Source organism: Pristis pectinata, chromosome 12, assembly GCF_009764475.1.
Source record: "Pristis pectinata isolate sPriPec2 chromosome 12, sPriPec2.1.pri, whole genome shotgun sequence".
NCBI classification, from domain to species: domain Eukaryota; kingdom Metazoa; phylum Chordata; class Chondrichthyes; order Rhinopristiformes; family Pristidae; genus Pristis; species Pristis pectinata.
Genome location: NC_067416.1, coordinates 21,241,208 through 21,255,755, shown reverse-complemented (window position 1 = coordinate 21,255,755; position 14,548 = coordinate 21,241,208). Strand labels below are relative to the sequence as shown.

General features: G+C 40.4%; 1 protein-coding gene across 1 annotated transcript in view; it reads left to right on the top strand.

Moving 5' to 3' along the window:
• Nucleotides 1-429: 429 nt before the first annotated feature.
• LOC127576804 (carbohydrate sulfotransferase 15-like) overlaps nt 430-14,548 on the top strand; it is a 73,289-nt gene continuing 59,170 nt past the window's right edge. The window contains exon 1 of the mRNA XM_052027568.1: nt 430-835. The gene's annotated coding sequence lies outside the window, so the exon portion shown is untranslated. The remainder of the gene's footprint in view (nt 836-14,548) is intronic.

Here is a 14,548-nt window from a genome sequence, read left to right as displayed (position 1 = left end):
CCTTTCTGTGAGGTTGTGTATGGGGAGTGTCTGTGGACCCTTTCCTGTGAGGTTGTGTCCAGAGATGGGTCTGTGGACCCCTTCCTGTGAGGCTATGAGTGGAGATAGGTCTGTGGACCCCTTCCTGTGAGGTTGTGTCCAGAGATGGGTCAGTGGACCCCTTCCTGTGAGGTTGTGTCCAGAGATGGGTCAGTGGACCCCTTCCTGTGAGGTTGTGTCCAGAGATGGGTCAGTGGACCCCTTCCTGTGAGGTTGTGTCCAGAGATGTATCTGCGGACCCTTTCCTGTGAGGTTGTGAGTGGAGATGGGTCTGTGGACCCCTTCCTGTGAGGTTCTGTCCAGAGGTGAGTCTGTGGACCCCTTCCTGTGAGGTTGTGTCTAGGGAGTGTCTGCGGAACCCATTCTGTGAGGCTGTATCTGGGGACTATAAGCCGATGTCTGCAGAGTTCTGGCGGGGGATAGTGAGCTCTCTGTGGAGCTTTATTCTTGGGGACGGTGAGCCGCTGTCTGTTCCTGTGTTTAGGTAGATGGGGAGGGTGCGGGTTTGTGATCTAACTGGCTGCCGCTCAAGCAGCAGCTGTAACGCTGCTGAGCTTGTGACTGGAAGTCACTGAGTCGCCTGCCGGGCTGCCGCCTCAGAGTGAGTGAGGGAGGACTCGCCGGATTCTTATTCGTCAAAAAGGAAACCGACGGGAAGTTTATGATGAAAAATAGCAGGCGGCAGTGAAGCGGAAGGTCCGTGCGACAAGGGTTGATGGCGCGCTGAGTTTATCTGGAGCTCTAAGGTTTGAGAATGTGAAGCGGCAGGTTCGAGGCGAGGAGCAGCCGGCGGAGGGTGAGTGGCAGCGCCGGGCTGCAGGTTACCGTCCTGTTTGGAGAATTGCTGTGCGGGTGGCTGCGGCTTTAAGGGAAAGTGTTTGAAACAAAACTGGGCTTTATTGTCTGAATGCCCCCGGCTGGGCTCCGCATTTCCCGCGGCACTTTGGTGACAGGAGTCCCGGTCCCGGGTCGGGTGTCTGCCCTGTCCCCGGTGGAACGGATGGGGCTCTGATTTGTCTCCCCGGTCCCGGGTGGGTCTCTTGTCTGCTCCCCGGTCCCGGGCGGAGTGCCGGATCCCTGGTCTACCTCCGGTCCCAGCCGGGACGGCGGGGCTCTGGTCTACTCCCGGTGCCGAGGGGGAGCGCCGGCTCCCTGGTCTACCCCAGCTCCCGCACCAATGCTGTACACTGGCAGCACCAGCAGACATCGCCTCACCCGCCGCCGGCTTCGCCCACAGCCTGTGGACCAGCGAGACACTGAGGCTGCGGAGGGACGTGGGTCGGACACTGAGGGTGTTTGGAGACAAGACGTGGGGATTCTGGATCCGGCAAGGAACAGGACCCGTCAGACAATACGAGGGAGCGGGTCATTTCCCTCTCGCCACCTTAGATGTGTTCATCAGGGTGTTGTTCTAAAGCCCATTAGAGTCGTGTTAACCAGTCAACTTTGTTTAGCGTTGGTATTGACTTAGACTGTATTCGGGAACTTTGTTCCCTGGTTTGCGGCTTTTAAAAAGTGGAATTTAAGGTGTCTGCTATATCAATGATCTTGATCTCATGCCCTCTTATGTTATCGACCAGTTATTTTGTTTCGAAAGTTTGAATCTTCTGAAGACATTCTTGATCGCCATGTGTAGTAAAGTAACGCATTTCCGACTTGTACCCCGCTGCACTTCTCTTGTCCACCGTTCTGTCCGAATCATCTTCCATTCAGTTCTTCTCAATTTTTCTCCTTATGGCTTCTGCCAATCTGTAGCCTCGCTTTTACCACTGCAAACGTGTAATCTACGACGTAAAGTGGTTAATTGGATGTTATTCAAAATAGTAATCATGAGTTAATTAAAACGTGTGATAGATGTCAAATGTATCAATAGCATTTCATGAACAAAAAAATAGGTAAGTTATTTTAAAAATTAACCCATTTAAGATAGACAAGTAATGCTCCACTAGGAATGAAACTGTTGTATCCTAATGCAAAATATAGAATACAAAATATTTGTTCATTTCACTTCAGGCCTGATCACTTGGTTTGATGGTACATGGAGCTGCGTGGTAGTTATCTCTTCTCTTTGAAACAACAACAAAGAAATAAAAACTCTGAACTAGATATGGAATGAAGTTGAAGGAATTCACAAAAGACGCACTTTGCTCTGATCCCGGGTGTGTGAGGCCTTTCCATAGGCGATATGACATTCAACAGTCGGGGTTATTTTGTGTGTATTATGACCCAGTAAAATGAGCTGATTTTGTTGTCGTTGCGGGAAAATTGATTTCTTATCGCAGCAAAGAATATTTCATTTTTAATGAGACACCTGGTCCAACAAAAAATCATGGAAACAAGTATTCCAGACTATTTTTTGCCAAATCGCAGTAGCTGAAAGTTGTATCAATAAATAACGGCGAGGCATTCAGTGCTCACTGTTGCACTAGAGGAAATTTCTGGAGGATGCCCATGCAATGTCAAAGAGAAATCCACAGGTAACCGCTGGCGATTCTCTGTGCCTCCGCTGGGTGCGCTATTTAACAGCCTTCGGCAGCCCACGGCTTCGAAGAACCCATGAAAACTTCAAATGTTCCTTCTGCAAATCCTCCTGAAAATTTTATGCTTTATTGTATGAGGTGGAACTAAGTTTTTAATGGTGTGGGAGCTATCATTATTGCATAAAAGATAATTTTATATCTGTGGATTACTTCAGTTAACTTTCCAAAGTTGTAAACTTTTTTTTAAGGATTAGTTTAAGGTATTTCAGCTGCCACCGATTTTTCATTTGTTCCAAACTTGTTTCGTGCTTCCTCAAATGTTTTTGTTAAAACTTCCCTTGTTATTTTCTCCTTTGCTCTCTGTAAGAATTTCTATGTGATTGCCTACCCCGTTCCTTGGTGACATCACTGTTACTGGAGATCAGAGATCCCATTGAAGTGACAGTAATTGAAATTGGGAAAGATGAATCTGGTACAAAGATTGCCAGATCTTTGAGGGAAGCTTTCTTTGAGGCCATTGAGGAGCACAGTTGCTTTGCTGTTGACCACAAAAATCTGGTCCAATAGCTATTTTTGAGTTATTGTACTATTCTTAAGCTTTCTTTGTGTTCCTCAAGATAAGGCCAATAGAACAGCTTTAGCTACCCAGTATATGCTTCAATGGAGCAGATGCTGGTCTTGCTAAAATTCCATGCAGTTCTCAGAAGGGCATGCTGCCCCAATGTCCCCAAGCACCCTGTGCTATCGACATGGTCAGGATGCTTCCAGTAGTGGAGTAATGTCAATCGTGTCACTGTAGAAGCAACCATTGAATGAGTATCTCAGTAACTAAGTGCTGAAAAAAAGACTTCTAGTTACCCATAGTGGAAGCAGCTTGCTGTGAGTCATGGTGCTGACCAGTCAAGTCTTCTGGTGTCAACAGAGTGTCCCTTTGAATAACCAGAAAAGCAACAAACTGGTGCAATGTGTTTCTGGTTCTAGGTCTGTTTCATGACAGTTGTAATGTGGAGCTTTCTGCTCCAATTTATGTTAGTATGGTAGGAAGCAAGTGTTGCATCAATATTGGCATCACTTGGTGCATCTGTGACACCAGGCAAACATTAGATATACTAATGGGAATAGTATATTAAATGTTCCAATCTTGCATTTGCCACAATTTTACTTGAAAATGATCTCCAAGTTTGTGTGCTCCAGGTACAATTGAGTTTAGATCATGTAGTGCCTAGAGGTAGAATGTTTCTAGTTTTGGAGGAGAAAAGAATTGGAGGCTATTAATGACCTCAGTCATCAAGAGGTCAAATATACAGAGCAGTGAGCAGTTACTAGATTTATGCCTAGATGTCTAGACTGTTGACCTGCATGTCTAAGTTCAAATCCCACCATGCCCGCTGGGAAATTTAAATCTAAGAAATTAAATAAATCTTGTAATATCAAGCTAGGTTCAGTAATGATGCCAAAGAAAACACCAGCCTGTTGTAAAGCCCATCTGTTTTATTGATGTCCTTCAGGAAAGGAATCTACCATCTTTTCCTGTTTTGGTCTCCGTGTGACCCCAGAGCCAAGTGATGTGGTTGAATGTTAACTTTCCTTTGAAATGAACCTACTCAGTTAAGGAAACATATAGGAATGGACAGTAACCACTGGCCTTGCCAGTTGTGTCCACGTTCTGTGAATCAATAAATAAGGAAATAACTCGGTCTAGTCAGCATGTACACCATAGGGGAGGCTGAAGTGAATAACGTCGGTAAGTTCAAGGAAAAAAAAATGGACATGTGAGAGAGAATGGAATAGAAAATTATGCTAATAGAGTTAGGTAGGTTGGAAGTAACATGCAGTCTAGATAGCGTGGACAAGTTGCGCTGAATGGCCTGTTTGTGTGCTGTCTATTTTGTACAATGTGTGAGCCTTTACATTAAATGCTGACACACCTTTCTAGATATGAAGGACATTGTATTAGCAACACCGAATATGGAGCTTAATATAATGTTCATGAATCCCAGTGATTCTGTTTTATCACTAAGAAGATTGCAGCCAATTGCAGCATTTCTACAGCAGCAAATAAGATTCAGACATTTGTTCTACATTATTGAGATAGTGATGGAGAACTTGTCTTCGACTTAGTCTTCTGCCAAATTTGTTGTGGTTTTTGGATCCTGTGCTACAATTTTGATTACAATAATGTCTCCTGGATTTTGGAAGAAAATTAAGGTGTCCAGTGGAAATGAAAATACAAGGAAATTCTTAAACTGTACAGAAACTACCCAATGTTGATTAAAGTGAAGGTTAACAAACTAATTTAAAATTTGGATTAGTAAAAAAAAACTATGATGATGATTCTAATATTGCTGTAATTTTCTTTTACTTGCTCATTTTTGGTGATCTAGGTGTCACTGACAAGGTCTGCATTTGTTGCCTGTCCCAAACTTTCCTTGAACTGAGTGGTTTATTAGGTCATTTCAGAGGGCATTTAAAAGTCAGCCACACTGGTGAGTTTACACAAGTAGGTCAGATGAGGTAAGTACAACAATCTGACATTGTTGTGGGAATCAAAATCAGCTTTTTAAAAAAAATCCAGTTTATTAACTGGATATAAATTCCTCACAGCTGGTATGGAAGTATTTGAAATCATGCCTCTAGATTAATAGTCCAGTCTTCTAGGTTACTAGCCTGATAACTTAACACCACCACTGTATGAAATTTTTGCAGAATTTTATACCGTAAGAATGTAAATATATCACAGAATTGATTATTAATCTTTGATTATCAATCTTCATTTGCTTTATAACTTCATTAATAACATTCAAACATTTGACCAACTCAGTTAAGAAGTGCAGTTTTTACCCATGTCTCTAATGACAATATATGGAACATAGACATAATTCAGTCTACTTTAGCTTACCCATCTCTTTACTGCACTAGGGATCAGAAAATGGAAAGGCTACTTGTGGCAAGCTTTTACTAACATCTTTTGTCATTCCTTGGAGGTTCATAAGTAACTGACTTCATTATTCCCTCCTACTTTTATATAAGTAGTCGGCATCTACTGTGCCAGTCCCAAGCGGCAGAGATGAGGTTGCAAACTTGCAACATGGAAACACTTTGGGTTAAACTTGTTTCTCTTGTCATAAGTTTTATTGCAAATAATTTGCGAAAACATAGAAACACCAAGCAATTGCATACATGCCAAAGAAAGAATCACACTGGTACACGAAGCCATAAAGTCTGTGGAACTGTTGCAAATTTTGTCATTGTCGCCTTTTTTGACATTTCCTCAGGACTGAGATTGACGTGCTTCCTCTCTGGTTGTGTGGGTTCTGTAGTGGTTAACAAGGTCACTGCTGAACCATAGACTCTTCCACATTGATGGGGCAGGAGGTGGCTGACAGGGAGGGTGGGTGAATGATTTGTGACGTGGTGTGATCCTTACACGGGGCCATTGCTCCCAATGCATGTCCAACTGACTTCATTATTTTCCTCCTGCTTTTGTATCCAAGTTGGTGTGGAGGCATTTGAAATCATGCCTCTAGATTAATCGCCCAGTCTTCTAGGTTACTAGTCTGATAAATTAACACCACCACTGGATGAAATTTTTGCAGAATTTTGGGAATGCCTCCAGACCCAAGTCAGAGAGATGAGATTCCAGACTTGCCACATTGGCACAGACTGAGATAAACCTATTTCTTTCCTCAAGTGTCCAGAATCATTTTATCGTAAGTGGTTTTTGAATACATTTATACAGTTGTGTAAGCACTAAAGAGAGAACAACATTGGTATCTTAAGTCATTAATTTTGCAGAGCCTTTGCAAAACCATAGCCACAAGGGTTAATAGTAAGGTCTTGTAGAGAAGAAGGACAGTTCTGTGGTGAATGGTTTGGGCATAGTGATTTACTCATACTAATTGGAGAATACTACGTGAATCCTGAAAATATACCATAACTAAGCTACATTCAAACCTGTTTAATTCTAGGATCAAGAGTCCCCATTTAACATTAATTGCCTCGTTGTTGACTAGGTATCAATTTCTCTATATTTAAATTTGCAGTGACGGAGGGTTATTGTCAATAGTAGATGGATAATTAGATAAGGATTACATTGTTTTACCTATTATTCTGTATTTATGTGAAAACAGGAAGTTGTGACAATAAGAAGAAACTTCAAGGTTACATACGTGTAAGATGATTTATATAACAATAAGTTAAGGAACAAAGGCAGCTCCCAATGATACATTTTGATCATGGTCATTTTAATACTTCTGCTAAAAATTCAAGTTTGAAAATTATTCCTTCTGTAATTCCTTCAGTAAAAAAAAACAAATTTCACCACAAAAGGTGCCAAGCCCTAGTCTAATATGCTATTTATCTCTCATTGTTTTGAGTTCCTTGGGTCTCCAGGATGAGGCTGTATTGCCTGACTTTTGGCCGAGCATTGATTTCTGACTCATAATCTGTTAATGCATCATCACGTTACTTGTCTATGGATTTATCCTCTTGCATGCATGCAGACATGCATACATGCAGATGCATGGTGGTGTATGTGTGTGTAGTTGAGTCTGTAGTAAGGCATAGTGATGATGCAAGTTGGAAGGCATTAATGGACCAAGGGTCAGAAGTTGATGGGACTTTTGCAGCATTAGGATGATGTACCGGAGCATGTGGAATTGTTGCTTGTCTGCCGCTCTTTGCTCAGCGCATTTCTGACATCCATCCATGCATGGTCAAGCATGGAAGTCCAAACTGAGCTGGGGGTAAGATGCCAGGGTGCATCCTGTTCTATCATTTAGACTCACCGTGAGTCCGGCAGCAGAGCACTGATGGGCTGAGGTAAGTGGCCAAATGTACATTGCATCCAGCCACTCAGCTGTACGTAAGGGTTGGCCGACATAAAAATTTGACTCTGTTCTTTATATTTAATTTTGGACTGTCAAAGATTTACTAGGCAATTATAGACAGGTTAACTGATAAGTAGCTGAGTGTTTTCCTATTTTAATGGGGTTAATGACCCTTAGTAAAAAGGCAAGTGGGTGTTTCAGATTCTGTGATCTAAAGCCTGCTTACACTATGCCATCTGCTCAGCCTCACTTTGCCTCTGACTCTCGGGTATGGAAGGTCAGAGTGGTCAGCATTCCGTATCTGGAGTGGGTGGGCACTGCGGATAGGATGAGATGCTGCAGGTTTAGGCTAGTGGGCTGGATCCAGGATGATCTGGCCCTCAATATTTTGAGGTGCTTTGCATTAATTATAAAATGGCCAGTGATTTAATAGAGTAAATGGGAGTACCTCACAAGTCCTGGTTGTAAGAAGGTTATGAAAGCATTTGAGCATGTTCACGATCAGTTTCCACCAAAGCCAATATAGGTTTGTTCTTCCTGTGAGCCTGCTCTTTGAACTAAGTGATCATGAAGCTGTTTGATTTATAATATTATTACAACATAATTCTGCTTAGACTAGTAATTAATGTTTTACAAATCCCTATCAATGGCATTAATCACCTACCACCAGCTCCGAGCCAAATGGTTTCTTTCATTATACCCCTGGACTCCAGCCTGATCACCATAGCTCCTCGTTACCAGACCCCCACCCAATTGTGTCCCAGAGCCTTGATGACCATCTCAGAATCAGAATCTGGTTTATTATCACTGACTTGTATGTTGTGAAATTTGTTGTTTTGCAGCAGTAGTACAGTGCAAAACATAAAATTACTATAACTTACAAAATAAACAGTGCAAATAAAGGAATATTAGTATTGGCTTATTATTGTCACTTGTACTGAGGTACAGTGAAAAACTTGTCTTGCATACCGTTCATACAGATCAATTCAATACACAGTGCGTTGAGGTAGTACAGGGTAATAACAATACAGAATAAAGTGTCACAGCTATAAGAAGTTGTGTACATGGAGCATTCAGAAATTTGATGGCGGAGGGGAAGAAGCTGTTCCTAAGTCATTGATTGTGGGTCTTCAGGGTCCTGTATCACCTCCCCGATGGTTGTAAGGAGAATAGGGCACGTCTCAGATGGTGAGGGTCTTTAGTGAAGGATGCTGCCTTCTTGAGGCACCGCCTCTTGAAGATGTCCTTGATGTGCCCGTGATGGAGCAGGCTGAGTCTACAACCCTCTGCAGCCTCTTGTGATCCTGTGCATTGGAGCCTCCATACCAGGCAGTGATGCAACCAGTCAGAATGCCATGTCAAATGCCGAGAAGGCCTTTGTGTGCAATAAAGCTTGCACGCACATACATGCATGCACACTCACTCACACATGCACGCATACCCAAACATATACACACACACACATTTGAGCTCCTGTGCAGGGTCAATTCAGTGGGACTTTTGAGGTGTGGATTAATGGGTTTCATTATATTTTTAAAAATGCTCACATGATATTTCAGTTTCCACCCCTTTCCAAACTTTATTTAGCGCTCTGTAGAATATTAAAAACATCGGATAACAATTGTGCATTCATCTGCCTTATTCGCTGTTTGTGAGAACCCTTTAATGTAATTGACTACCTTGCTAGCTTAATGGCATCACAGCTGCTGGATGACAGGGATTCCTCCTTAAATGGTGATGATGGAAGTGGACATTGGAAAAGAAAGCCCATGCCACGGAAGTCATTGGATCATTTTGAGTAACTGTCTTTGAGGCCAATGGTGAGCACTGTTGCTTTGCCATTGGTCTCAAAATCTGGATCATGATTTACATATATCCTAAAATAGTACTGAAACTTGGAGGCCCAAAGGTGAGCAATGAAGGTGCAGAGTTTTACTTTGCATTTTACTTAATTGTTCTTAGTGGCCCTCTTATCCTCTTGTGTTCAGTATTACAATATGCACTCCAGTTAATGTCAGAAGCCAGTAACATTCTGGAAGGAAAGTTGATTTCACTTTCAGAAGAAATCTACTCATTCAAATGCTAAACAGAATTCTTTCAGAAAGTAACATTCAGGGAATTCATTATGTGCTTAATTTGAAACATGATATATGGTAAATGTAATTGCTCAGGAGGAAAAGGACGAATTTGGAATTAAGCTTCCTAAACCCCTTCAACCACAGGGGTTTTCCTAGTGACTTCTATGAACCAGTTGTTAAAGATTTATTGTTAGTATTGGTCAGCAACCCCTTTAATACTGTATCGTGGGACTTACAGGGTGGTACAAGACAAGCTGAATAGACAGCAATGTTTTATCGGCTAGACATTCTTATTGAAAGCAGCATAATGACATCTCTATTGAATGTTCCATTGTTCGAAACTGCTCTTGTACTTCATAAATGTACAGTATTTGTATATTTCACATATCTAACCTTATTCACTCATTAACTTCTCAACATCTAATACTTTTGCAGAGTTAAGTCACTCTGCTCATTTTCTCTGCTTGTTCCTTTTACTTTTTCTTTTTCTTCCCCTCTTCTTTATTCACATTTTCATTCCATTCTCTTTTATTCCTCCTTAGTTTGAACATGAAGAACAGTCTCTTGGGTTTTGTACCAAATTATTAATGGCAGCTTCAGAACTTCATCGTAGCAGGAGACCCTTCAGTCAAGGAGGAGTGGAGAAAAGGAGGAAAAAGAAACGATGCATATTATATTCTTGCACATCCTGCACCACCTTAATTAGAATTAAATGCTGTCTGTCCTGGAAAGGCATCAATATTGCAGGGGTTTGAATAATTTTTATCCAATTTCTCCAAAAACTGGGTTTGTTTTCACATTTCCTTTCATCCCTTTTCCTGCATATAATTTATTTAACATCTCATTTTTTATTGGTACTTGTCCATTCGGTTTAGTCGAGATGGGCTCTTTGAAAGTACACATGTCCATCAGTAGTCCATGGAGAATAAAGCAGAATCTGGAAACTGGAGTCATTATTACCATTATATAACTCTAGTGCATACTGAGTTCTGGGTCAGTTAGTATGATCTTTCCGCTCTTTTTGTACCTGTACTTTAATGCTCAGGATCATGAAGATTAGCTTTAATATATGGCATCACCTACTGCAGCTATTATTTAACCTTAAACTGAATGTGGCCTCACTCCAGACAACTTTGAACTGGTATTTAAACACATGTTCTTTCAGCCTATTTCTTTCCATTTCTTTATGAATTTTGAATTGCATGAGTTAATTGGCTCTTAAGATCATCCTGTCTTTGTAACTACATCTCAGATTTGCTTTTCTTTAATCTGTAAGTACTTGAGAGTAATGAATGTGGTACTGTTAATGTCGTTAACTTTTGCTATTGTACAAATGTCAAAACTATATCAAAACTAGAAAGACAGTACAGGAGTCTTTGTGTCACCATTTTCCACTTTACATGTGTCCTCAGCAGCAACCGTTCAAAATGAACAAAGAACTATATAAAAACAGTTTCCTTTTTGAGGTGAGGTAGAAAACACCATGAATCAAGTTATGACTCTTTGCACTTGATCAATTCGACATGTCGCTTGACTTTTCCCAATAAGAATTTTGAATCACCAGCAAAATTGGATGCCAAAGTGAATTGAGATGATTTGCCTGGAGATTGCACCCCCCCCCCTTAATTTTTTTTTCTCTCTCATGGGATATATGGGCTCAACATTGTCCCTAATATGACCTTGATGTTATGCAGTATTGATGCAAATGTACCCTGTTAAATTTCCTTGTTTGTTTGAAAAACTCTGCTACTAAGAATGTTTCAGAAGCAGAGGAAGAAGATTAATTCTTCGTACTCTCTTTGGTTACAGTGCACACTTTGCTGTTTAAATGTCAAGAAATGCTTTCAGATTAGGCAATCATTTTTGATATCACTGTAATAGCAGAACAACATCTTGGTTTCAGTTGCAGGTTAAAAACAGTAACATCTGTTTCTAGTTAATGGTACTTACACATAAAAAAAATCTATTGGGCTGTGCCGTCAGCCTACAGAATGTTTTTAATTTTGTTTGAACCTGTAATTATCTTTCCTTTTTGTGTTTATCCCTTATTTTGTTTTTATTTATTTGACTTTATTGTATTTCTTTGCAGACACTTTTTCAAGACTACCTGCATCATTACCTCTTCACTAACAGAAATGGTGCAAAGCATGGAGAATTACATTTAGGTTCATTTTATCTGCCAATTAGTGAGGAAGCATCTGTCACTAATAAGTGCTGTGTTTTTGGAGCTACAATCACATTTTTATAGATGCTGGAAAAACACTTTATTTATATTTTGCAAACTATTTGCTAAAATTTAAACTATAAAACTGTTTTCTCATCAATAGCTCTACAGACAGAATTGTTTTTTTCAGCTACACGGCATCTGCATTGCATTCATCTTGCAATTCGATGTAAAGAGATTAGGCCATGAGCAATTTTATCTGTATTTATTTTGGAAATAGCTTGCATTCTCTTGAGGGAAAACAGTTAGCTTTCTTTCTAGCAGCCACCATTAGAAAATGGATGCTGATAAATCTGAAGGGGATTTCTGAAGGACTGTCTGTAGAGTGGTTAGAGTGTGGAACCCACTATTACAGAGAGTGGTTGAGGTGACTAGCCATCAACATTCAGTTGGATAAATACGTGAGACAATATAATAGAAGAGTAAAGGAGTAGCAGAAAGTTCATGTGGGCCATAAACACTGATATCAATCTACTGGGCTGAGTGTTTGGTTTCAATGTCGTAAATACAATATTGGTTCTAGAATTATTTTTGTACGTGCAGTTATTAAAAGTGGAGACCTTATGATTCACTTTTTAAAATAGTGTACAGTTGCTTTCAAATGAAATTATTTGTTTATCTTTCCCAAGATGAATCAGTTATTCAAAGTCACTTTGACCAGTCTGTGTAATTTGGTTGTTTGGTTTACTTATTCTTGAAACATTGCTGTTTAGTGGGACTAAAACCAGCTTGGAAATTCTGGCAGCTTTGCTTGGAACCATTATTATTCGTTTGTGCAAGTGCCACCAGGTTCAGCATTCTATCTACAAGCATAGGTGCTGACCTTGCGGCCTGCTCTTTGTCAGTAATAGAATGGGCTTTGGCTCCACATAGAATTTCGGCAGTGGAGCATGCAGATCCCCAGCATTTCTCACTGGAGAATCTGCTACCTGAATCTGAACTGCAAGACCTTTTGCTTAAGTGGAGAGGAATGACTTTGAAAGACGTGGGAAAGCATAGGTAATTAGGTAATTCATGTTTTCTTGGCTCGAGTTTACTTAACTGTTTTAAAAATGGCATTTAAAAACTTCAAACTGTTCACGTAATCCTTTAAATTTTTAATTGCTTGATGTTTTTTGGAATATTTTTGCATGGACATTCAGAAATATAATGAGTTTCTGATAGGTTTGACAGCTGAATAAGCCAAGGGGCATAGAGTTTTTTATTTCCATCTGTTTTGTTCTGACCCACCCAAAGGCATTGCTCAAGGCTAGTGTTCAGCATCAAATTGACAATGATGTATTCGGAAAATGTAGGTCCATCCTCTCCTTGTAGGTCAGGGAATAGAAACATATTGCTACTTACCTGGCTGTTATTTAACTGCATTAAATAAAAAGTTGGTGGCAGGCCGCATAGAACAACGGTAAACATCTGTTCTGCCAAATTGAAAACTACAAGAGAAGAAAGACAAGTGGGATTCTGGCTCGAGTTCTGATGTTTCTTTTAGCAGTGGAAACTACAGACTTTTAGTGTGTGGTTAACCAATCCCTGGACAGCCCATGTAAAATCTGGCAATCCCCAACAAAGCTCGACAGGAGTCAAAGCTGGGACACGTGTTCAAAGTAATTCTCTGTCTACTTAATGGAAATTTCTAGATGCTGACTCAAATATTTATCCATGTTGGAAGTCAAAAGCCAGGCTAGTCTGAACACTGCCCACAGTAGTAGGAGCTGATGTGTGTGAACATGGCACAGCAGATGGGTTACAGATACTTCACCAAATTAGAACACAATTCAAATGCCAACTGATAGCCCAACTTGCTTTTGGCACTATCAAAAGGGAAATTTTGAATTGGCCTGAAGAATTTGACAGAGAGTATAACCGCTAATTTAGTAAATCTTATCACCGTCAATGTAACATATCATCTCCCAGGCTTTGATCAAATGGTACAATAAAGCCTGACCACTTTCTATCAAAGTAACATGAAAATGCCTCTGGTTATAAGTTAACTATTGCAGGACTGGGGCTATAACTTGATTTGTATATAGTATTCCTGTAGGAAGCACAGAATTTCACCACGTTCTTGGAAATTTATTTAAGTACTTACAACTTCAAGTTTGATGTATGGGGGATTTTGAGTGAATTTGCCTATGTATACTTGCATGTGGTGATTTTTTTTGTTGAAGGACTGATTGTTTTTACATTGTGGTCAAATTGTGATAGGTTATCAAGGTATCTAGGGAGCTTTTTAATACATGTGTCAATACACTTGTTTTGGATGAATTGCATTTGTATTGTAACATAGGCACACTTTCATGAAGCTGAAAAAGAGTTAAATCCTACCGGGATCACTTCTGTGCTATGCACCTTTGTAAGAATGTATTTGGCTTGGAGTTAGTGCAGTGCAGAATTATACCCAGACTGCACTAGGTTTAATTTAATATATGAGCAGTGACTAGCAAACTAAAGTTGTATTATGATGGAGTCAAACTGCATCAAAATAGGCCCTTTGGCCCACTCCGTCCATGCCAACCATCAGGGCATTCATCGGAATTTAGAAAGTTGAGGAGTAATTTGACAAAGATTTTAATCATGTTAAGGGAAACTGATAGATATCCTATCACATAACATTTTTTTCAGTATAAGGCAATTGAAAATTGATTAGTTTTTGCAGATAGCTATCACTTGCTTTGTTTTGGATGTCTCCTGAAATTCTGGGGCAATCTCAGATGTTGCAAATCAGGGTGATATCAGAACCCATAAAATGCCCCTTTTGAAATGTTGTGGGGGAGCTTGGATCACTTTGTTCTGAGAGCAAGTATTGTTGGGCACTCTCAAAATAAGCTGGCCTTCCCAGCACTGTGCTTGACTGGGACATAAGCCAGCATTTATCCATTTTGTTGTTTAGGCTCCCACTAC